Source organism: Leptodactylus fuscus, chromosome 1, assembly GCF_031893055.1.
Source record: "Leptodactylus fuscus isolate aLepFus1 chromosome 1, aLepFus1.hap2, whole genome shotgun sequence".
NCBI classification, from domain to species: domain Eukaryota; kingdom Metazoa; phylum Chordata; class Amphibia; order Anura; family Leptodactylidae; genus Leptodactylus; species Leptodactylus fuscus.
The window spans coordinates 8,681,577-8,707,599 of record NC_134265.1 but is presented as its reverse complement, the minus strand read 5'-3'; the positions used below and the strand labels follow the sequence as shown (position 1 = coordinate 8,707,599).

At 44.8% G+C, this 26,023-nt stretch overlaps 2 protein-coding genes across 2 annotated transcripts in view; one reads left to right on the top strand and one right to left on the bottom strand.

Moving 5' to 3' along the window:
* LOC142191151 (uncharacterized) overlaps positions 1 to 26,023 on the top strand; it is a 1,229,165-nt gene that overhangs the window by 1,059,947 nt on the left and 143,195 nt on the right. The window lies entirely within an intron of this gene.
* Positions 1 to 26,023, bottom strand: part of LOC142189935 (uncharacterized) — a 91,925-nt gene that overhangs the window by 3,696 nt on the left and 62,206 nt on the right. The gene's annotated exons all lie outside the window — the stretch shown is intronic.

Genomic DNA, 26,023 nt, shown 5'->3' with positions numbered 1-26,023 from the left:
ATCTTGTTCCTGTCTCTTTCCATCCTTGATGGATCAATCAGGAATATTCTCTTATATAGAAGATACTGAGAGGATTCTATATTGTAGGAACCTGAATGGAGAGAAGATGAGACAATGTAATCACTACACGGAATCCCATGGAATAAATAGAAGAGTTGAGTCCCATTATTATCACCACCTCTTACTTCTGACGTCGGCAGCGTGTAGATGCTCACTGCTCTCTGATTGGCTGCCATAAATGCTCTCTGATTGGCTGGTGTTAATGCTCTCTCTCATTGGCTGGCGTCAGTGCTCTGCCAGGAGCGTGACGATGCTGCAGGCCCTGACACTCACCCTGGTGTCTGTATGCGGGTCCGGATGCCGGGTATGTAAGTGTAATGGCGCCGATCTGCAGAGCAGTCGCCATAGCAAACAGCACCTCCACTGTAATGCCGAAGCTTATGCCTGCAATCAAAGATCGCAGGCCCAAGCCTATTAATAGCAATGTATAGAATCTCCCATAGAAGGCAATACACTTGTATTGCCATCTATGGGACATGCAATCAAATGATTGCAGGTTCAAGTCCAAAAAAGTTTAAAAAAATAAATAAATAAAAGTTGTAAATCACTTCTTTCCCTATAATACATATCAGGGCGGGTTAACAACAGCACCCGATCTCCGTTATACAGGTTTCCGTTTTCTGTCAGCAGAAGACAGAAACCAACATTCATTGTCTGCCGGTGAGCGCCCATGAGCGTCTTCTGCTCTCCGCGGTGAAACCCTATTTTATTACCTGACGCAAACTCCTGCTTGTCCGAATTTGTGTCTGATTAAAAAGAAAAAAAAACAAAAAACGGTTTCGCTGCAGAGAGTAGAAGACGCCATGAATGGGTTTGAAAACTGCCTGCCGCTTTCCGTCTCTTGTCCAGTTTCTCGGGCAGGAAATGGAAACCTGCATAACGGAGATCGGGCGCTGGTGTGAAGCTGCTCTCAAAGTAGAAAATTACTGTGAAACACATACACAATAGGTATCCCTACGTCTGAAAGTGCCCGGTCTACTGAATATAGAGTATCTGCAGTGCTCCTGTTCCGTTGGGAAGGGGTTAATAGGAGCACTGCAGAAGTTTAAAATGAAAATTATCCAGGGTTTCTCCATTTTAGTGCCCGATATGTTGTGCCCAACTTATGTCAGCAGGGATGCACACTCCAAAAACTGGTAGCGGGTATCCCGGGCACAACAGCTTTTAGAGCGCTCATCTCTGATACAAGGCGGGCACAACATATTACGCACTGAAATGACTTATTCCTGGAAAAATTATCATTTTCACCTCTCACAATCAGCTTCATGTTCATTTATGGATAATAAGTTATAGCAACACTTGGGGGTTAAAAATGCTCTTTGTACCCCTGGAGAAATCCTTCAGGGGTGCAGTTTCCAAAATAAGGTCACAGGTCACTGGCTTTTCAGCTCTGCAAAAGTGTCATGGCATCCAAAAACCAAATAACCCTTCTGCCCTTCTGTGTCCAGCTGCACCCTAATATCAGTTTATAATGTGAAGGGTTAAAATATCTTCTGGAAACTGTATATCTTGCAGAGGAAACCACAAGGGTGGGGAGGGGGAGCTGAAAGTGCTCGTCAGCACAAATCTTTAGCTTCTTTCAGCTTAAATTGTCTTCTAAGCCGCAAAACACTGAAACTATGTATAAAGGTCTTAAGGATAAAGGCTTTTCAGCCTCGGCTGCTTTTTGACATGACGTAATAAGGTCATATGTCTCGCTGCTTGTCTGTGACTATACGAGTATATACTTGATGTATTGTACAATAAAGTGTGACACTTGAATAACTGACAGCCGTGTCTGTTGCATGTGTCTCCCGAGCTCGCGGAACTTCCTCTTTTTCAATTAGGCCTACGACAACATAACCTAGGGGGTCTTGAGCCCCCAACAATACCCACATATGGCGGTCCTTATCCGGTGAAAGCAGCCGAGTCCTAAGACAACTAGAATTACTGGAATCCACAAAATCCTCAGGAAATAAGAGACTTTTTCTGAAGTTTTATGTAAAAAGTTTTACTGTAACTGATTAAATGCTATGGAGACCTGTCACACTGTATGTATGTATGTATATTATAGTGTGTGGGGGCCACAGGGAGTACATTATACTGTGTGGGAGCCACAGGGAGGACATTATACTGTGTGGGGGCCACGAGGAGGACATTATAGTGTGTGGGGGCCACAGGAAGGACATTATACAGTGTGGGGCCACAGGGAAGGACATTATACTGTGTGTGGGCCACAGGAAGGACATTATAGTGTGTGTGGGCCACATAAAGGACATTATAGTGTGTGGGGGCCACAGGAAGGACATTGTAGTGTGTGGGGGCCACAGGAAGGACATTGTAGTGTGTGGGGGCCAGGAGGACATTATAGTGTGTGGGGGCCACAAGGAGGACATTATAGTGTGTGGGGGCCACAGGGAGGACATTATAGTGTGTGGGGGCCACAGGGAGGACATTATAGTGTGTGGGGGCCAAAGGGAGGACATTATAGTGTGTGGGGGCCACAGGGAGGACATTATAGTGTGTGTGGGCAACATGGAGGACCTTATAGTGTGTGGGGGACAAAGGGAGGACATTATAGTGTGTGGGGGCCACAGGGAGGACATTACAGTGTGTGGGGGCCACAAGGAGGACATTGTAGTGTGTGGGGGCCACAAGGAGGATATTATACTGTGTGAAGGCCACAAGGAGGACATTGTAGTGTGTGGGGGCCACATGAAAGGTGTTATAGTTTGTGGCGGCCACAATATACCATGTTGGGGCCACTAACCGGTCTTTATACTGTGTGGGATTATGTTCTCTCTCTACAGTCATGGCCAAAAGTTTTGAGAATGACACAAATCTTATATTGTCACATGATCTGCTACCCTCTGGTTTTTATGTGTGTTTGTCAGATGTTTTTATCACATACAGAAATAGAATTGCAATCATATTATGAGTAACAAAAGCTTACATTGACAATTAGAATGAGTTAATGCAGCGTTGCAATATTTGCAGTGTTGACCCTTCTTCTTCAGGACCTCTGCAATTCTCCCTGGCATGCTCTCAATCAACTTCTGGACCAAATCCTGACTGATTGCAGTCCATTCTTGCACAATCAATGCTTGCATTTTGTCAGAATTTGTAGGTCTTTGTTTGTCCACCCGTCTCTTGATGATTGACCACAAGTTCTCAATGGGATTAAGATCTGGGGAGTTTCCAGGCCATGGACCCAAAATCTCTATGTTTTGTTCCCTGAGCCATTTAGTTATCACCTTTGCTTTATGGCAAGGTGCTCCATCATGCTGGAAAAGGCATTGTTGATCGCCAAACTGCTCTTGGATGGCTGGGAGAAGTTGATCTTGGAGGACATTCTGGTACCATTCTTTATTCATGGCTGTGTTTTTAGGCAAGACTGTGAGAGAGCCGATTCCCTTGGCTGAGAAGCAACCCCACACATGAATGGTTTCAGGATGCTTTACAGTTGGCATGAGACAAGACTGGTGGTAGCGCTCACCTCGTCTTCTCCGAATAAGCTGTTTTCCAGATGTCCCAAACAATCGAAAAGGGGATTCATCAGAGAAAATGACTTTACCCCAGTCCTCAGCAGTCCACTCCCTGTACCTTTTGCAGAATATCAGTCTGTCCCTGATGTTTTTTCTGGAGAGAAGTGGCTTCTTTGCTGCCCTCCTTGAGACCAGGCCTTGCTCCAAGAGTCTCCGCCTCACAGTGCATGCAGATGCACTCACACCTGCCTGCTGCCATTCCTGAGCAAGCTCTGCACTGCTGGTAGCCCGATTCCGCAGCTGAAACACTTTTAAGAGACGGTCCTGCCGCTTGCTGGTCTTTCTTGGGCGCCCTGGAGCCTTTTTGCCAACAATGGAACCTCTCTTCTTGAAGTTGTTGATGATGCGATAGATTGTTGACTGAGGTGCAATCTTTCTAGCTGCAATACTCTTCCCTGTTAGGCCATTTTTGTGCAGTGCAATGATGACTGCACGTGTTTCTTTAGAGAAAACCATGGTTAACAGAAGAGAAACAATGATGGCAAGCACCAGCCTCTTTTTAAAGTGTCCAGTGGTGTCATTCTTACTTAATCATGACAGATTGATCTCCAGCCCTGTCCTCATCAACACCCACACCTGTGTTAATGGAGCAATCACTGAAACAATGTTAGCTGGTCCTTTTAAGGCAGAGCTGCAATGATGTTGAAATGTGTTTTGGGGGATAAAGTTCATTTTCTAGGCAAATATTGACTTTGCAAGTAATTGCTGTTAAGCTGATCACTCTTTATAACATTCTGGAGTATATGCAAATTGCCATTAGAACAACTGAAGCAGTAGACTTTGCAAAAACTAATATTTGTATCATTCTCAAAACTTTGGCCATGACTGTAGATTCGGAAGATTTACAGGGAGATTCACTTTCTATTACTCGGCTCCGCTGGGAGGTTTGGGCGTCCACTACTGTCCATGTAGTGCAGATACATATGGAGATACAGAGGAGGGGGTAGAGGGAGGAGAACATGTGGCCAGTACTAGGGGGCGACACCGAGCCAAAAGTCTGATCATAGAAGAGGCTGCAGCCTGGAAATGAGGGAGACTGAATGTATGAGAAGGGCTGAGAGCGAGCACTTACCTCCTCGGGTACAGCAGCCGTCTGCTCACAGGACCTGTGATGATGTTATAGGTGTAGGAGGAGTCAAGAAGTCACATGACCAGGTCCTGCTGTTTTCGTTATAATGTCACATGACCGGATAGGCGTGTCTTTACTTGTAAGCAGGACCTTCCACTGTATCCTGTGTAGTGGAGCAACATGGAGAGCTGCGAGATGCAGGGTGTAGTGAAGGGGGAAGATATGTGGACTGCAGGGAGTAGTGTAGGATAGAGAGATCGTCTGTGTGTGATGTGTATGTAGCAGAGCTGTGTGTGTGTGTGACGTATATGTAGCAGAGCTGTGTGTGACGTGTATGTAGCAGAGCTGTGTGTGACGTGTATGTAGCAGAGCTGTGTGTGACGTGTATGTAGCAGAGCTGTGTGTGTAATGTGTATGTAGCAGAGCTGTGTGTGTGTGCGTGTATGTAGCAGAGCTGTGTGTGTGTGACGCGTATGTAGCAGAGCTGTGTGTGTCGTGTATGTATCAGAGCTGTGTGTGTGTGACGTGTATGTAGCAGAGCTGTGTGTGTGTGTGACGTGTATGTAGCAGAGCTGTGTGACGTGTATGTAGCACAGCTGTGTGTGATGTATATGTAGCAAAGCTGTGTGTGTGACGTGTATGTAGCAGAGCTGTGTGTGTGACGTGTATGTAGCAGAGCTGTGTGTGTGTGACGTGTATGTAGCAGAGCTGTGTGTGTGTGACGTGTATGTAGCAGAGCTGTGTGTGACGTGTATGTAGCAAAGCTGTGTGTGTGTGACGTGTATGTAGCAAAGCTGTGTGTGTGTGACATGTATGTAGCAGAGCTGTGTGTGTGTGACGTGTATGTAGCAGAGCTGTGTGTGTGACGTGTATGTAGCAGAGCTGTGTGTGTGACGTGTATGTAGCGGAGCTGTGTGTGTGATGTGTATGTAGCGGAGCTGTCCGTGTGTGACATGTGTCTATCTTACTGTATCTCAGAAAGAGGATAAAATGTGCGTTGCGCTAAGCGCGTTGCATCAATTTTATCTCCACTCACTTCTACGTTGACTCTGCCCATTCTTATTCACTTTCCATGTGCCCCCACACAGTATAATCCTCCTACAGTCACTCGTACATTATATGCCCCCACATTAGAATGTTCCCTTCCAACTTCCCCTCAGTATTAAGTCCCTCTCCTCGTACCCCAGTTTAAACTAGAGGGGGCATTAAAGGCGGTTGTCCCATCACAAGGACTGGAGGAAACATGTCTGCTGTATCAGGGAGTATAAGACTGGGGTCTATCACCTCACACAGCGCTGGTGTCACCACATTCACATTACGCAGCACTACTAGTGTAGTATAACCAAGTATACTGTATATGATGTAGTATTACCTCAGGATATATACAGTCACAGAGTCTCCTCATTTATTTACCTCACACACTGCTGTATATAGCTGATATATCATATATACTGCAGTATTACCTCAGGTTATATACAGCCACAGAGTTTCCTCATGTATTTACCTCACACACTGCAGTATATAGCTGATATATCATATATACTGCAGTATTACCTCAGGTTATATACAGTCACAGAGTCCCCTCATGTATTTACCTCACACACTGCAGACATGGCTGATCTATCATATATACTGCAGTATTACCTCAGGTTATATACAGTCACAGAGCCCCCTCATGTACTTACCTCACACACCGCAGACATGGCTGATCTATAATATATACTGCAGTATTACCTCAGGATATATACAGCCACAGAGTATCCTCATGTATTTACCTCACACACTGCAGTATATAGCTTATATATCATATATACTGCAGTATTACCTCAGGTTATATACAGTCACGGAGTCCCTTCATGTATTTACCTCACACACTGCTGTATATAGCTGATATATCATATATACTGCAGTATTACCTCAGGATATATACAGCCACAGAGTCTCCTCATGTATTTACCTCACACACTGCAGTATATAGCTGATATATCATATATACTACAGTATTACCTCAGGATATATACAGTCACAGAGTCTCCTCATGTATTTACCTCACACATTGCAGTATATAGCTGATATATCATATATACTACAGTATTACCTCAGGATATATACAGTCACAGAGTCTCCTCGTATTTACCTCACACATTGCAGTATATAGCTGATATATCATATATACTACAGTATTACCTCAGGATATATACAGTCACAGAGTCCCCTCATGTATTTACCTCACACACTGCAGTATATAGCTGATATATCATATATACTGCAGTATTACCTCAGGTTATATACAGTCACAGAGTCCCCTCATGTATTTACCTCACATACTGCAGACATGGCTGATATATCATATATACTGCAGTATTACCTCAGGTTATATACAGTCACAGAGTCTCCTCATGTATTTACCTCACACACTGCAGTATATAGCTGATATATCATATATACTGCAGTATTACCTCAGGTTATATACAGTCACAGAATCCCCTCATGTATTTACCTCACACACTGCAGACATGGCTGATCTATCCTATATACTACAGTATTACCTCAGGTTATATACAGTCACAGAGTCTCCTCATGTATTTACCTCACACACTGCTGTATATAGCTGATCTATCATATATACTGCAGTATTACCTCAGGTTATATACAGTCACAGAGTCTCCTCATGTATTTACCTCACACATTGCAGTATATAGCTGATATATCATATATACTACAGTATTACCTCAGGATATATACAGTCACAGAGTCTCCTCATATATTTACCTCACACACTGCAGTATATAGCTGATATATCATATATACTGCAGTATTACCTCAGGTTATATACAGTCACAGAGTCTCCTCATGTATTTACCTCACACATTGCAGTATATAGCTGATATATCATATATACTACAGTATTACCTCAGGATATATACAGTCACAGAGTCTCCTCATATATTTACCTCACACACTGCAGTATATAGCTGATATATCATATATACTACAGTATTACCTCAGGATATATACAGTCACAGAGTCTCCTCATATATTTACCTCACGCACTGCAGTATATAGCTGATATATCATATATACTGCAGTATTACCTCAGGATATATACAGCCACAGAGTCCCCTCATGTATTTACCTCACACACTGAAGACATGGCTGATATATCATATATACTGCAGTATTACCTCAGGTTATATACAGTCACAGAGTCCCCTCATGTATTTACCTCACACACTGCAGACATGGCTGATCTATCATATATACTGCAGTATTACCTCAGGTTATATACAGTCACAGAGTCCCCTCATGTATTTACCTCACACACTGCTGTATATAGCTGATCTATCATATATACTGCAGTATTACCTCAGGATATGCACAGTCACAGAGTTTCCTCATGTATTTACCTCACACACTGCTGTATATAGCTGATCTATCATATATGCTGCAGTATTACCTCAGGATATACACAGTCACAGAGTCTCCTCATGTATTTACCTCACACACTGCTGTATATAGCTGATCTATCATATATACTGCAGTATTACCTCAGGATATATACAGTCACAGACTCCCCTCATGTATTTACCTCACACACTGTTGTATATAGCTGATATATCATATATACTGCAGTATTACCTCAGGATATACACAGTCACAGAGTCTCCTCATGTATTTACCTCACACACGGCTGTATATAGCTGATCTATCATATATACTGCAGTATTACCTCAGGTTATATACAGTCACAGAGTCTCCTCATGTATTTACCTCACACACTGCAGTATATAGCTGATACATTATATATACTGCAGTATTACCTCAGGATATATACAGCCACAGAGTCCTCTCATGTATTTACCTCACTCACTGCTGTATATAGCTGATATATCATATATACTGCAGTATTACCTCAGGATATATACAGCCACAGAGTCCCCTCATGTATTTACCTCACACACCGCAGTATATAGCTGATATATCATATATACTGCAGTATTTCCTCAGGATATATACAGTCACAGAGTCTCCTCATGTATTTACCTCACACACACCGCAGACATGGCTGATCTATGATATATACTGCTGTATAATGCAGGTTGTACATGAGTCCTGGGGACTGAGGGTCTCTCTATGGTGGAGCTGGGAGGTGACATGTAATGGAGACCCTGAGGTGAGAGAGGGACAGCCTGATATCAGATATACAGTGTGGTGAGGGTGATGGAGGCCGCACTGATACTCCCTGTATACACCTCCAGCTCTGTGCTATTACTGATCATACTGCGGATAGGTTAAAGTTAATCATTTCTATGTAATTTCTCAGGGCTGTATACGGGTCATACTGTGTATACCCTTATTGTATACAGGTTATTTTTAATTGGTGGGGGGTTCTTGGAGTTGGTTGATATTGTCAGAGGTGGGGAAACATGGTGGTTAGTTTCCCGTAGGATTATTTATCTTGGTCTGGCTGGTCTTTGGGCTCCTGCTGGGGGTGTCCCGGGGAGGGGGTTATTATATGTGGTATCTGCCATTCTGGGTGTTATGGTGCCCCTGAGCCAGTGCTTGCAGCTGGGGGTAATTTGGTGTGGTGGAACAGATTGGAGGCCAGACTTTTGTAGCTCCAAGGACCCCCCCTCAGGAAGAAGGGGTTTGTATCCGGAAAAGTTAAGTGCTGGGGTTATTATTTTCTCTTCCTTTATTTGGCGTCTAATGATCTATATGTGACCTCCATATTAGGGCCCAACACACTTAGACAATGGATATCAGACAAATACTGCAGCGGATTATTGTATTTCTTGCTCTTCATGTGTAGCCGGTGACTTAGGAGTATTTACAGTCTGTATCCAGATAAGTATACGGATTACTATGATTATATGTTACATCATATACTGCAGCCGCTCCCATTACTATGGCATATACTGTGTGATGGGATATTTCTCAGGGGTGTCCTATAACAGTATAATGTACCCACTGACAGCTGCTAAGTCTTTCCTTATTAGCCGCATGGCTCTGGATTATTCTGGATCTGGTATAACTTAATATTATTACTTACTCTTAGTTCACATCTGCGTTTGGTAATCCATTCGGGGAGAACCCCCCGCCCGAAGAGACTACCGAACGCACTGGTAAGCGGTGTGTAGTGAGAGCAAACGAACCCCATAGACTATAATGGGTGCATGTGATTTCACCAGTCTTGCGGACATGAAAGTAGATCGCGATCTTTTGTGTGTGATACTAAGATCTGCTTTTCCTTTCCCTTTGCTTAGTGTCAGTATTTCTGTGTTTCACGTTTATTTTCTCCACTATACTTTGTGCTCCCTCATATTCATCGTTAGTCCAGTTGGACACCTGGGCGGGGCTTTCTCTGTATCTACCTCTCCTTTCTAAATGTGAAACATGTCAGGTTTACTGTTTCCCTTGCAGGTGAGTTATTTCTCCAGCTGTGTCTGTGCCCAGTCAGATCAGTTAGTCGGGCCCACGGCTCCTTCTAGTGTGCAAGTCAGGGATTAGGAGTATCATACACGAGTAATTCCAAACTTCTACCAAAGTTTTTGTTTTTCTTTTGTGTTTTTCTTTTACACTTGGCTGAGAAGTTATCAGTCAGGGGCCAGTTCCTGGTCAGAGATCTCCAGATCATAACAACTGCGTTTTTCAGCTTTTGGAGTACAGATTTAGAGGGACTTTTCTGGAAGCCATGTTGTATTTGCAGATTCCTGGAGGTGCCAGTACATTGGAATTCCCCAAGAAGTGAAACCATTTTGTAGGAGCAATTTTAGAATCTCTATAAATGTGACATGGTGTCCAACAAAACCAACAGTCTAAATCAGCAGTCCAAAACACATAGCGCTCCGTGACATCTGCACCCACTTGTGTGGCCAAGCGGCAGTTTATGCCCACATGTATGACACAGGTGTACCCAGGATAATATACTTAATGTCATATGTGATATAAACTGCTGTTTGGGCACAGAAGGGAAGGAGCAATATTTTGGTTTTTGAACATCATACTCTTCTGCAGAACCCCTGATTTGGCGGCAAAGTAGAACCTGCAGACACATAACCCCACTTTGGAAACTACGCCCCTCAAGTTATTTATCAGGCACATAGACTGACTTCCTCAGTTCTGGGCAGGATCAACCAGGTGCTGGGGGCTATTAGCAGCCTGGGGTCACTGGCCAGACCCCAGGCTGCAGAAGATACATATCGACAACCCCTGATCTCGAGAGTTAAGGAGCAGGGTGTCAGTTACAGCTAACACCCGCTCCCGATGGTGCCCACAGCATTCAGTCTTACTAACAAACATTTAAGATGCTGCGGCCGCTATTGGCCTCTGCATCTGAAGGGTTAAACATGGTGGCTCGGTGTTATCACCATCTCCGCTATTGCAACGGGAGCCTGGGTGTCAGCTATAGCTGGGCTCCCACGGTGATCACATAGGCTCTGTGTCTGAGCCCGCGCGATCACCATCACATACGTGTAAGTGGAGATGCGGTAACTACTCACATTCTCCCACATACATGTATGAAGGGGTTAAAATAAATAAGTGAACCTAAAAAAAAGTGACTTTCAGTTCCTTTTTAATACTTAGACGGGTCAATGACTTCTGGTTGAAATTCCACTTACAATCCGCTTCTCCCCTGTGTGAATTCTCAGATGTTGAACAAGATTTGATTTACGGCTAAAACATTTCTCACATTCTGAGCATGAGTATGGCTTCTCCCCAGTGTGAGTTCTTTGATGTCTAGCAAGATGTGATGTATAGATAGAACATTTCCCATATTCTGGGCATGAATAAGGCTTCTGTCTGTCTTATACAGTGCAGGGTCAACCAGATCATGGTCCACCAGGATTTCCAGGCTCCCAGAGTCCAGGAGTACAGTGTCCATATTAGGACATCCTCAGATATCAGAGTCAAACATCAGATTAATGCTAGTTTACAGCTCTGATACCTGACTTCTGACATCTGATTTGTCTGACACCTGACTCTGACACCTGACCCTGATACCTGACCCTGACTCTGATACCTGACTTTGACACCTGACTCTGACACCTGACTCTGATACCTGACTTTGACACCTGACTCTGACAACTGACACCTGACTCTGATACCTGACTCTGACACCTGACCCTGACCCCTGACCCTGACACCTGACTCTGATACCTGACTTTGACACCTGACTCTGACACCTGACCCTGATACCTGACCCTGATACCTGACCCTGACACCTGACTCTGATACCTGACTTTGACACCTGACTCTGACAGCTGACACCTGACAACTGACTCTGATACCTGACTCTGACACCTGACTTCTGACTCCGTCAGAGATCAGACTCAGGCATCACATACAAGCCAGCACATACACTATGCCTCCCAATGATTGGCCAGGATTACAGAGCCCCCTGCTGACACTCAGGAGTAGAAGATACAGTGTATATAGCAGCTGCAGGCTGAGAATCTCAGATGAGACCTGATACCTGACTTGTGACTCTTTCAGAGGTCAGACTCAGACATCACATCACAGTAGAGCTGATTGGATGAGACTCTTGCAGTAATTGTCATTGACAGCATCTCCACCAATCAGAGCTTCTGAAGGAGGGAACTTCATAAAGCTGCTGAAGTCTGGAACGTTCCTCCCTCAGAAGCTCTGATTGGTGGAGATGCTGTCAATGACAATTACTGCAAGAGTCTCATCCAATCAGCTCTACTCCTCCTCTACTTTGTGCAGGACTTTTCTCTCTGATGATTTTTTGGTAAAATCTGCAGCAGGGTCTCCTATGGAAGATTAGTTGAGGTTCTTTGGAGCTTATTGGTGAATTTTTGTAGCACAATGTTGTAGGTCCCGCCCCTTTACTGTGAGTCTACGCCCCTTTTTTCACAAGTTTTAAAAGTATTTAAAACACTTGATAAATGTGGTGCCCAACATGTTACAGGGTGTATTTGGTGAAAATGATACTAGAATTCTGGAGCATTTCACTTGATAAGTTTCCACCATTGTATGTGCTGGCTTGTATGTGATGTCTGAGTCTGACCTCTGAAAGAGTCACAAGTCAGGTATCAGGTCTCATCTGAGTTTCTCAGCCTGCAGCTGCTATATACACTGTATCTTCTACTCCTGCAGGGGGCTCTGTAATCCTGGCCAATCATTAGCAGGTATAGTGTATGTGCTGGCTTGTATGTGATGTCTGAGTCTGATCTATGAAGGAGTCACAAGTCAGGTATCAGGTCTCATCTGAGTTTCTCAGCCTGCAGCTGCTATATACACTGTATCTTCTACTCCTGCAGGGGGCTCTGTAATCCTGGCCAATCATTAGCAGGTATAGTGTATGTGCTGGCTTGTATGTGATGTCTGAGTCTGATCTATGAAGGAGTCACAAGTCAGGTATCAGGTCTCATCTGAGATTCTCAGCCTGCAGCTGCTATATACACTGTATCTTCTACTTCTGAGTGTCAGCAGGGGGCTCTGTAATCCTGACCAATCATTGGGAGGCATAGTATATGTGCTGGCTTGTATGTGATGCCTGAGTCTGATCTCTGACGGAGTCAGAAGTCAGGTGTCAGAGTCAGGTATCAGAGTCAGTTGTCAGGTGTCAGAGTCAGGTATCAAAGTCAGGTGTCAGAGTCAGGTGTCAGAGTCAGGTATCAGAGTCAGGTGTCAGTTGTCAGAGTCAGGTGTCAGTTGTCAGAGTCAGGTATCAGGGTCAGGTGTCAGGGTCAGGTATCAGGGTAAGGTGTCAGAGTCAGGTATCAGGGTCAGGTGTCAGAGTCAGGTATCAGGGTCAGGTGTCAGAGTCAGGTATCAGAGTCAGGTATTAGATGTCACTAGTCAGAGTCAGGTGTCAGAGTCAGGTGTCAGTTGTCAGAGTCAGGTATCAGGGTCAGGTATCAGGGTCAGGTGTCAGGGTCAGGTATCAGGGTCAGAGTCAGGTATCAGGGTCAGGTGTCAGAGTCAGGTATCAGGGTCAGGTGTCAGAGTCAGGTATCAGAGTCAGGTATTAGATGTCACTAGTCAGAGTCAGGTGTCAGAGTCAGGTGTCAGACAAATCAGAAGTCAGGTATCAGAGCTGTAAACTAGCATTAATCTGATGTTTGACTCTGATATCTGAGGATGTCCTAATATGGACACTGTACAGGAGGGCCAGTACAGCACACCCCGCCAAAGTCAGTGCAAATTTGCGGTTCAGTCTCAGTTTCTGCCAAACAAGCAGGTTGAGCAAACAGGGATACTGCTTCATAAAGTCCTCCATGCTGGTGTTTTCCCTTTTAATATCTCCTGCAGCCTTCACCCAGAACATAAGGAAAAGGGAAAAAAATGGGTGTATGTCTCTTTAAGACTGTTTTAAACTTGGGTTGCTCATATCTGTAGCACCATATGTGGGAAAGGTAGCTCGATCGCAGTATAGTTGCGACCCAAACAGTCAGAGACAGGGACACAAAATGTGGTGCAAACAGGTTTATTAAGAAAAAATGGCAAAATAAATAAACCTTCACGTCCAGTACAAAAAATGTATGAAATTATTTGTCATTTCACACATTGCCTAGGCATTCTATACAATGCCGAACGAGAAGCCGGCAAAGTATGAAATGCTAGGCGGCGAGGAGCAAGCAGCTTGAGCTCCCTCCGAGCATCCCTCTTATCCCTGCGGAGCTGTCGCTCGATCTCAGCATTAATCCTTTGGGACTCCTTCTCCTCCGCAGACAGGCAGCAGCAACCCGCCGAGACCTCAGACTAATCCCTGCAAGTGAAAGCCTCAATCCCCGGTAGCCAGAGACAGGGAGCGCAGTGTCCGCTGGAACTTTAGCTCTGCCTGTGTTCCTGCAAAAGTATAAGCAGTGGAGGGAGGGGAAACGAACAACAAAGCCAATGAATCCCGACCTGGGGTCGTAGCTCACTGCTCTCAGGAGGGGAGCTGAGTGCTCGGAGAAGCTTGTATTTCTGAGCTCTTTATCTCCCTGCTCTTTCAGGTATCAGGTCGGCTAATTGAATTTTGCTGATAAGGTCTGAGACAAGGAGACTGTTACCTCTGTATGTAAACACAGACCTAAAATGGAGTTTATTGCAAGCTGACTCTTGGTCGTGTAGCATGTAAACTTGGGATTCTAATCACCTATCAAATCCAGCTCTGCTACATCAGCTTCATATTGTGCATCTTCCAGTGATACTGTGCTAATTTGTTTACAACCATTCCTCATTACTGACTGCAAACATGTACCGCTATGAAGAGAGATAGCAGAGCTGGCTTTGTCTGGAAGACAGCAAGTGAAACCCCGCCCACCAATTTACTGAGAAAACCAGGAAGTGAACAGAGCGGACTCCCTGCAAGTTGGTGAATAGGCGAGTTGGGAATACCCCTTTAAAGAAGGCGCCAGTAACTGCTATCCAGTATGATTTGTGAATAATGAACCATCACTCGGTAGTTAAACTGGTGCTCGGAAATGGCTTCTCACGGCCATCTTAATGCAATAAATGAAATTTCCGGCACTCTGTGAGTATGCTTCCAAAACGTAATTTTATTCTGACAAATACATAGACTTTTTGGTCCAAATTAAAGACCTTCTTCAGTGTGTCTGAAAAATTATACAAAATATACAAGATATAATACATATACAAGTCAAAATAAAAATAACAAGAAAACAGACAGTAATACAGAACTATAATACAATATGTGTGTGTTGTACCAAAGTACAGTAAAAGGCTATGGTGTATAAAGTCACCAAGGATTAGTATTACAAATTGAGGTATACAATAATACTGTGTGGGTAGGAAGAAAAAAGCAACGTTGGTGGTGTACAGTGGAAGAAATGGCTCTGGGGCCTGTCAGTAGCACTCCAGGAGTTTGTCTGATGAAAAAGAAACTCACTTCCGGTTTACGATCGCGAAACCGGTAACCAGTATGACGTCACAGATATTCTTTCACGCCACTTCATGGAGCAGCAACAGCTTGTTCGGGGGGATTTTTCATACTTTGCCTAAATAGTGTAGGCAAAGTACGAAACGATTCTCTCATTTCATACATTGCTTAAAAACGCCAAGCATTCTATAGAATACCTGCACTTCGTACATGGCCTGTAACATATAAATGTAATAAATTTATTTGCATGAAATAAGTATTTGATCCCTAACCGCGTCAAAAACAGAAACTGGCTCGATACCTCCCTGCATGAAGAGTCTTGTGTCAGGTGATCGTCTCCTGCGGGACTTTCTGACCTCTTTCTGTTATGCTTCTGTTTAATAGGCTCATTTACGCCGGTTTTCACTTATTTGCATTTCTCATTGTACACCCGAACATATTCTCTGCTCCCCTCACTCACCTCCTGTATTTCCCTAGTTCTTAACTCTTCCCCTTAGCCTTCTCTTTTCCCTTCACTGTGCTCCCTGCTTTTTCCATCCTTGTGATCTCCTTCTCTCAGGTCTTGTATGACGCTCATAAGCACAAAATACAGATACTCTGCCTGCAAGAGACACATTTTCTAGCGGAGCGTATGCCTACGATTTAAGACCGTTACTTCCCTCTGTGGTCGCACAGCAGTAGTGTACAGGGTAAGACTAAAGGGGTGGCCACTATTTTTTCATAAAAATCTCTCGGTTTAGATATTGAACTCCCTAATAGATCAGGATGCGAGATACCTTTATATCATTTATGAAATATATGGAGCAATGTATACTATAGCTAACCTGTACGTGCCCAACTCCAATCAGGACCCCTTCCTCATTTCTGCTCTGACTGCCCTCCAGTCTTTCGCTAAGGATCACCTCATTCTGTGTAGTGACTTTAACTTCCCCATAACCCTCTAATTGACACCTCAGCGGCCAGGTCCCAGATCCCCATTCTCCTGCTCTATCCATCTCCTGGTCCGCGCTCCAACTCCTGGAGACTATTTGAGTCGCACTTGCTTGATACTCAGTGTCTGGCAGATCTCAAATTCTCTATCTCTAAATTTGTGCAGATCCACTCCTGTGACATCACTATAACACAGTTGCAGTGGGAAGCCCAAAAATTTGTGCTTCAAGGGGTACTGATGAAGCATGGAGCTCAACTGGAGGGAATCCGGCCTTAAATTCCACTCACTCCTTCGAGACCTAGCAACTCTGGAAGCGCAGCATAAGCAAACCCTCAAGCAGTTTACTCTAGCCCTTATGATGGCGGCACATCAGGAGATCAGGTCTTTGCTTGAGCACAAGCAACATTGATGTCTTATCGGCCATTTTTCTGTGGCTGCTACACGCAGAGAAGGCAGTTACCGGATGACGCAGGAGGACGCTCGCGGATACAGAAGAAGGAGGACGTCGCTGGAGAGTCTTCAGGCAGCACAAGGGGCACCCCCAGTTCTGTTTGAGCGCAGAGTGACCGCCCCCTGTGCTGTCTGGAGACTCATTTGCATACATAGAAAACAGAGCATATCACCAGAACGGCGGCGTGGAGAAGACTTCTAAAGGTAGGAGAAGAATAGCCTTTCTTAAAGTTATTCCTACATGTTAGTAGCAAAATATGGGATTCTAATGATAAAATCTCTTTAACAAAATTTCAGTAAAATTCTAAATGTTAAAAAGAAAATGTTTTTTTTGTGTGTGTTTTTTTGTTCTTTTAGCTTTGTATTGTTTTGTTCAGTTTCTTTGTCAGTATTTGTGCGGATTTTTTTTTTTTTATTTCTTATCTATTACAAGCTTTTCCATGTTTTATTTATCGTCAAGCCGGACACATGACTTTGCCATGTGATCTTCCAGAGGGTTGGTCTCAGGTTGTGTCATTCATATCTGCTGTCAGGTTCTTAGGAAAAGGATGGACGGCACTGCAAATGATTTTTCAATCTGGTGTATTTTATTACAACATATCAGACTCCATTTATGATAACACAGGAGAAAAAACAATGCAAACAAACAAAGGCACAAATACTGAATTTGTACTATAAAATGCAAAAAATGTTGTCAAAAAGACAGAAATTCATAAATGAATAAAGTTTATTAGGAATAATTGATACAAATAAGAAAACAGAGAAACAAAATGAATACAAATAAAATATCAGACAATAGAACCAAAACTATCAGAGCAGTGGCGTAACTAGGAATGGCGGGGCCCCGTGGCGAACTTTTGACACAACACCAAAGATCTCGACTGAGTCCCTCCAACGCATTCCTGCGCGCTCTATTATGACCAATAATGTCCCCTGCACACAGTATTATGTCCCATAGTGGCCCCTGCACACAGTATTATACCCAATAGTGGCCCCTGCACACAGTATTATACCCAATAGTGGCCCCTGCACACAGTATTATGTCCCATAGTGGCCCCTGCACACAGTATTATACCCAATAGTGGCCCCTGCACACAGTATTATCCCCCATAGTGGCCCCTGCACACAGTATTATCCCCCATAGTGGCCCCTGCACACAGTATTATGTCCCATAGTGGTCCCTGCACACAGTATTATACCCAATAGTGGCCACTGCACACAGTATTATGTCCCATAGTGGCCCCTGCACACAGTATTATGTCCCATAGTGGCCCCTACACACAGTATTATGTCCCATAGTGGCCCCTACACACAGTATTATGCCCCATTGTGGCCCCTGCACACAGTATTATGTCCCCATAGGGACCCCTGCACACAGTATTATGTCCCATTGTGGCCCCTGCACACAGTATTATGCCCCATAGTGGCCCCTGCACACAGTATTATGTCCCCATAGTGGCCCCTACACACAGTATTATGCCCCATTGTGGCCCCTGCACACAGTATTATGCCCCATAGTGGCCCCTACACACAGTATTATCCCCCATAGTGGCCCCTGCACACAGTATTATGTCCCTTAGTGGCCCCTACAGGACTAAACACTGTCACTTCACCGCTATACCAGGACAATTGTGGATAAAAAATCTGGTCATGTGCATTACAATTTAGTAACTCCATGGGCCTCATATTAATAGAAGTTAACCCCATCATGTCCCTCACATTAACCCTTGTGTACCTCACATAAGAGTTACTGATATGTGAGAGACATGGAGGTAATAATAAAGTATCTTCATTATTATTACCCCCATATGTCTCACATATCAGTAACTCTTATGGTGAGGCACACAGGGGTTAATGTGAGGGACATGATGGGGTCAACTGCTATTAATATGAGGCACATGGAGTTACTAAAACAAAAGTAATCACCCCAAATGCCTGATATTAATAAGTATAGTAACCCCAGTATGTACCTGTGTACCTGATATTATAGTAACCCCAGTACGTACCTGTGCATCTTCAGTTTCAGTTTCCTGGAGCAGCTTCTTCTTCCTCTCTTCTGGTGTGCAGGACGGCAGGAGCTCGGCAGGGATAAGCCCCGCCTCCTGGGCTCTCCTCAGCCTTCTCATTGGTGGGCAGAGGACAGGCAGAGAAAGGGAGGGGGGGGGAGAGAGGGGGAACGTCCTGAAGCGCTGAGAGGAGCCAGACCTGCAGCTCCTGTGTCTCAGTGTCTCAGCCATTGCTGCAGCTTCCGGGCCCCCTGTTGGTGGAAAGTATTCCACCACAGGGGGCCCCGATCATTATACTCAGGGGTCCGAAAAGACCTCCGAGAATAATGATAGCAGCAGTAGCAGCTGTCACCGGGCCCCTGATGTCCCGGGCCCTGTGGCAGCTGCCTCCGTGGTAGTTACGCCACTGTACCAGAGAACCAATGTGGAAGGTCCATGGATCATAAAACATACAATGCTGCTCTAAACTATTCAAGAGACAATGTCTCTATATACAGTAGCATGTTTGTAAAAATATAAACCATAAATCCCTCAACCAAAATCATATAATTGGGGTGCAGGGTCTACAATGTAACAAGTACATATATAGTAGACCAGTATCTGCCCGTGACTTCGTCTGCGGGTTGGTGTTGGCGCTGAGCCACTTATATTTAGCCAATTGCTGTTGTGGATGATCCGCCCGCTCCCGCGTCTCAGCTCTGCTACATCGCAGCATACTCAGTTGTATGTACATCTCTGCATATGGAGAGCGTATTTAGCTGCGCTACAGCGCTGCCTAAGCTCTGCTACATCTGGCCATTTAGATTAGAGAGGTGTTCTTATGTCAGTGTCTGAGCAGCTTCTGTGTTGGAAACGGCTGAACGGATGTTGCAAATATTTTCCACAGTTCGATCAGCCTGCTCCTGCGTCTTGGCTCTGCTACATCGATGCATATACATAGGATACCCAGCTGTATGTACATGTTTGCATATGGAGAGCCTATAGAGGTGTGCTACAGCGCTGCCTAAACTCTGCTACATCGGGCAATTGTGATTACAGGGGTTTTGTTATGTGACTGTCTGAGCAGCTTCTGCGTTACAAAGGGCTGAACGGATGTTGCTGAAATGTGCCAGAGTTCTCCCCCCTCCCCCATCAGAGGCAGAACAACACATTCCCTGTAGGACTCACTAAAACTCTACACTCGATATACTCCTCTTGCCCACACACAGCCTGCATGTTCTGTAGTATCCTGATTTTCTATGAGACTCCATTTTCTTCAGCTTTCACACTATCCAGCTTCATCCTATATAGCTCCACCCACAAAATAGCATGTAGCTCCACCCACTGCCTAGCATGATCCTATCTGAGAATGGTTCAAGGGACTGTGATGATGTCATCACAGGTCCTTTAGTGTAGTGTGAACCTAAATTCCTTCACTGCAGTCATGTAGTGACGTCATTTACCGGGATAAAAAGTAGCCTATATTTTAATCGGGGTTCCTATCTATGTATGTGGCAAATTTCGTGCAAATTTGTTCAGCGGTTTTTGCGTGATTGAGGAACAAACATCCAAACACACAAACTTTCACAAACTTTTTTATATTAGTAGGATAGGATAGTAGGATAGGATATATAGAGCATCAACATTTCTGCAAAAGATAGCAGTAAAGAAAAATGACCAAGTGTGTACATAATAATGAACAAGGCAGAGTCTAAGGGTTCCTTCACACGCGTAGCACGCCGCTCCTTTAGATACATACTAGCTGGTACCCGCGACTTCGTCTGCGGTGATTGTAGCAGTGGGTAGATACAGGCGCGGGTAAGGTTTTCGTACTGTCTATAAGGTATGGGATATGAAATGTAACTTTGTATCTTGTTTTTGCTGTAATTCAGAGAATACGTGAGACTTTTGTGTTGAAGTTACTTTGTATTTGAGCTGCTATATATACGGTGTTGTGAGAAACTTTACATAGTGACTTTGGGACAGAAGTATTTGAAGTTAACCCTTTCCCGCCGATGGCCTTTTTTGATTTTCGTTTTTGACTCCCCTTCTTCTAAACCCCATAACTTTTTTATTTCTCCGCTCCCAGAGCCATATGAGGTCTTATTTTTTCCTGGGACAAATTTTTCTTCATGATGCCACCATTATTTATTCTATATAATGTACTGGGAAGCAGGGAAAAAATTCAGAATGGGGTGGATTTCAAGAAAAAATGCATTTCTGCGACTTTCTTACGGGCTTTGGTTTTACGGCGTTCACTGTGCAACCAAAATGACACGTCCCCTGTATTCTGTGTTTCGGTACGGTTCCAGGGATACCAAATTTATATGGTTTTATTTACATTTTGACCCCTTAAAAAAAATCCAAAACTGTGTTCAAAAATTATTTTTTGAAAAGTCGCCATATTCCGACGGCCGTAACTTTTTTATACGTGCGTATACGGGGATGTATAGGGCGTCTTTGTTTGCGGGACCGGGTGTACTTTGTAGTTCTACCATTTTCGGGAAATGTTATTGCTTTGATCACTTTTTATTCAAATTTTTATCAGAATCAAAACAGTGAAAAAATGGCGGTTTGGCACTTTTGACCATTTTTCCCACTACGGCGTTTACCGAACAGGAAAAATATTTGTATAGCTTTGTAGAGCGGGCGATTTCGGACGTGGGGATACCTAACATGTATGTGTTTCACAGTTTTTAACTACTTTTATATGTGTTCTAGGGAAAGGGGGGTGATTTGAATTTTTAATCCTTTTTATTTATTTTTTTATGTTTTTTTTACTTTTTTTAAAACTTTTTTTTTTGCATTTATTAGACCCCGTAGGGGTATTGACATGGGTGGGCGGTGTCGCGGATTGTCAGAGCGGTGGGGTCGGCAAACATGGCTGCTCCGGAGCGTTATAGAGCGCCTCCTGGAGTATCGTTAAGGTGAGGGGCAAAGTGGTAAAGTATATGTATATGTGATTGTGTGGGGTTAGGGGCGAGGCTGTAGAGGGCAATATGAATTTTGTGGCTTGCTATGGTCCAAAGTGTGTGAGATTGCAGAGATGGTGGTGTGAGTTTGGGTTTTGTGGGGGTCCTGGCACAAACGTATGTGCGCTATTGTGACGAAAAGTAGCCTATTATTTAATCGGGTGTATTAACTATGTTTGTGGAAAATTTCAGCCAAATCGGTGGAGCGGTTTTTCCGTGATTGAGGAACAAACATCCGAACATGCAAACATCCAAACACACAAACCCACAAACTCACAAACTTTCACATTTATAATATTAATAGGATACACGTGTCCGAGCACGGTGCTTCAAAACAGAGCCCATTGATTTCAATGGGTGCTGATACATGCGCGCTACCCATTGAAATCAATCAGAGGCTTTTTTACCTATTGATGTCAATGGGTACCGCGCGTATATTGGCACCCATTGAAATAAATGGGCTCTGTTTTGAAGCGCCGCGCTCAGACACCTAAAGGAGCAGCGCGCTACGCCGTGTGAAGGCACCCTAATAGTAAAGCACAAGAAAGCCTGGTCAACAGGAAAAAAGCACCTTTAATAAATCATAATGGGACCTTACCACAAATGTACGGGCCTCAACGCGCGTTTCGCCGATATGGCTTCCTCCCCAATTATATGGTTTTGGTTGAGGGATTTCTGGTTTATATTTTTACAAACATGCTACTGTATATAGAGACATTGTCTCTTGAATAGTTTAGAGCAGCAATGTATGTTTATTTATATCCTTCACCAATATGATTCATGGACCTTCCACATGGGTTCTCTGGTAGTTTTGGTTCTCTTGTCTGATATGTAATTTATTTGTATTCATTTTGTTACTCTGTTTTCTTGTTTATATCAATTATTCCTAATAAACTTTATTCATTTATGAATTTCTGTCTTTTTGACAACATTTTTTCCATTTATTAGAAGAAGCCGCACTGTAACTTCACAAAATCAGAGAGCTTCAGTATATAATCGATAAGCAATGTTTTGCGCCGAGGACACCTTTCATCAGGCCTGAATTTCATATAACTGAGTCCTTTTGCAGGCCATGATACACCCCATCCCCCCAGGTAGCCCACAGTGCCTTCATGAAACAAATGGGGCCCAGGAGGAAAGGTGGAAGAGGGCGAGGGGAAAGGCCAACCCACAAGAGATTTGGGATGCATAGGTGCAAGCCACAATTTTTAAATTTCACCACCCAGAAAGGAATATTCCACAAATGGGTTGCACAATAGTAGTGAAGGATGTGTAGGACATCCAGACTTCCCTGCCCCCTCCCAATTAACATGACCAACCTGGGAATGTAGTGTCACTTGGCATTCCATATAAACTGGCAGTGGCGGATCCAGGGTTTGCGGGGCCCTGGGCAATTGACTTTGGCGGGGCCCTACTTATTGGGGGTCTCACACTTCTAACCTGTACTTCCCAACTGTTGAAGAATAGAAAGAGGGAACAAAACGTGCGGCGTGCGCAGCGCGCCGCAGCAAATTAGGCCCCTCCCACTTTTATGTTGACTCCACCAATTCTCATTCAATTTTCATGTGATTCCACACAGTATAATCCTCCTACAGTCACCTGTAAATTATATCTCCCCCCCATTTTCATATACACCCTTCAACTACCCCTAGTTTCATGTCCCCCCCCTCTATCTCTGTCCCCAGTTTCATGCCATTCTCCCCCTTTATCTGCCCACAGTTTCATTTCCCCCCCGTCTCTGCCCCAGTGTCATGCTGTTCTCCCCCTTCATCTGCCCCAGTGTCATGCCGTTCTCCCCCCTTCATCTGTCCCAATGTCATGCCATTCCCCCCCTTCATCTGCCCCAGTGTCATGCCATCCCCCCCTTCATCTGCCCCAGTGTCATGCCGTTCTCCCCCCCCTTCATTTGCCCGTTTCATGCCGTTCTCCCCCCCCTTCATTTGCCCCAGTGTCATGCCGTTCTCCCCCCTTCATCTGCCCCAGTGTTATGCTGTTCTCTCCCCCTTCATTTGCCCCAGTGTCATGCTGTTCTCCCCCCTTCATCTGCTCCAGTGTCATGCTGTTCTCCCCTCCTCCATCTGCCCCAGTGTCATGCCGTTCTCCCCCCTCCATCTGCCCCAGTGTCATGCCGTTCTCCCCCCCTCCATCTGCCCCAGTGTCATGCCGTTCTCCCCCCTCCATCTTCCCCAGTGTCATGCTGTTCTCCCCCCCTCCATCTGCCCCAGTGTCATGCTGTTCTCCCCCCCTCCATCTGCCCCAGTGTCATGCTGTTCTCCCCCTTCATCTGCCCCAGTGTCATGCTGTTCTCCCCCCCTCCATCTGCCCCAGTGTCATGCTGTTCTCCCCCTCCATCTGCCCCAGTGTCATGCTGTTCTCCCCCCCTCCATCTGCCCCAGTGTCATGCTGTTCTCCCCCCTTCATCTGCCCCAGTGTCATGCCATTCTCCCCCCTCCATCTGCCCCAGTGTCATGCTGTTCTCCCCCTCCATCTGCCCCAGTGTCATGCTGTTCTCCCCCCCTCCATCTGCCCCAGTGTCATGCTGTTCTCCCCCCCCCTCCATCTGCCCCAGTGTCATGCTGTTCTCCCCCCCTCCATCTGCCCCAGTGTCATGCTGTTCTCCCCCCCCTCCATCTGCCCCAGTGTCATGCCGTTCTCACACACACACACACACTCACCATTCCTCGTTCCCTCGCAGCTCTCTCACTCATACACATATTGTAGCCGCGATGTGATGACGTCATCACATCGCGGCTACAAATGCCGTAGCTCAGCGTTAAAGCAGGAGGTGAACTGTGACAGCTCCTGCTTAAAACGCCTATGCATTCGGCTCATCGGCGTCCTACCGCCGATGAGCCGAATACATAGGCGTTTAAAGCAGGAGCTGTCAGCTCCTGCTTTAATGCTGAGCTCAGTTGGAATCGGGACATGCCGACCGGGACCATTTTGTTAGGTTCCGGCCGTGCCACGGGGCCCCAGGCGGTTGCCCGGCTCGCCCGGCCCTGGATCCGCCCCTGTATACTGGAAAATAGCTCACTGTAAGCGACATAGTTTTGTGCTATTGGCAGACTTGCAAAATAATAAAGAAATATCTGGAGCAGCGTCATCTTAACCGCCATAATGCATCCCAGTAAGGAAATATGCAAAGGCCTCCACTTGTATAACAAAGCCCGGAATTCGTGGATAAGACTAGGGTAGTTAGTAGAATAAAGAGAGCTGTAGGAGCAAGTGATCTGGATTCCCAGATAGTGGAGGGAAACAGATCACCATTGGAAATTGTAGTTACTTCCGAGGACAATCAGGAGAACCTGGGGAATATTAATAGGCAGTGCCTTGGTTTTAGAGAAGTCTATCTTATAGATGGAGAGATAGTTTTAGTCATCTATGACTCACAGCAGGTTAGTATGAGGGGAGGTAAGGAGGACCCAGTCTGTGAAAAGGGAGACCTTAATAATAGGGGAGTGCTGTATCCTGGCCACCAGCAGTTCAATACAGAGGACAAAGACAAGGGGGAGAGGGGACAACCTTGGTGCATCCTGTAATGAATAGAGAAGGAACTGGACGACAAAAGGGGGTGTTTTATTACCACCATCAGGAAAGAGTAAAGGCACCGGATCACCATGAGGAAGGCTCACAAAGAAGCAAAGGCCTTCAGCGTCGCCAACATGTAGGAACAGTCCACACAGTCAAAGGGATTCTCTGCATCTAAACTGAGGAGGAGGATAGGGGTAGAGTAATGATTGAGGTTGCTAATCAGGTCCACTGGTTAGTCAGGAGTTTCGTGAATATTTTTAAATCGATATTCAGGAGGGCGATGGTGCGTGTGACTCATTTGATGTTTAACAAGATGTGATTTCTGAGTAAAACTTTTCCCACATTCTGGGCATAAAAATGGCTTCTCTCCTGTGTGAGTTCTTTGATGGTTAATGAGACTTGATTTAGCTGTAAAAAATTTCTCACATTCTGGACATGAATATGGCTTCTCCCCTGTGTGAATTTTTTGATGTTCAACAAGATGTAATTTCCGATTAAAACATTTCTCACATTCTGGACATGAAAATGGCTTCTCCCCTGTGTGAATTCTTTGGTGGTCACTGAGACTTGATTTCTGAGTAAAACATTTCCCACATTCTGAGCATGAATATGGCTTCTCTCCTGTGTGAATTCTTTGGTGGTCACTGAG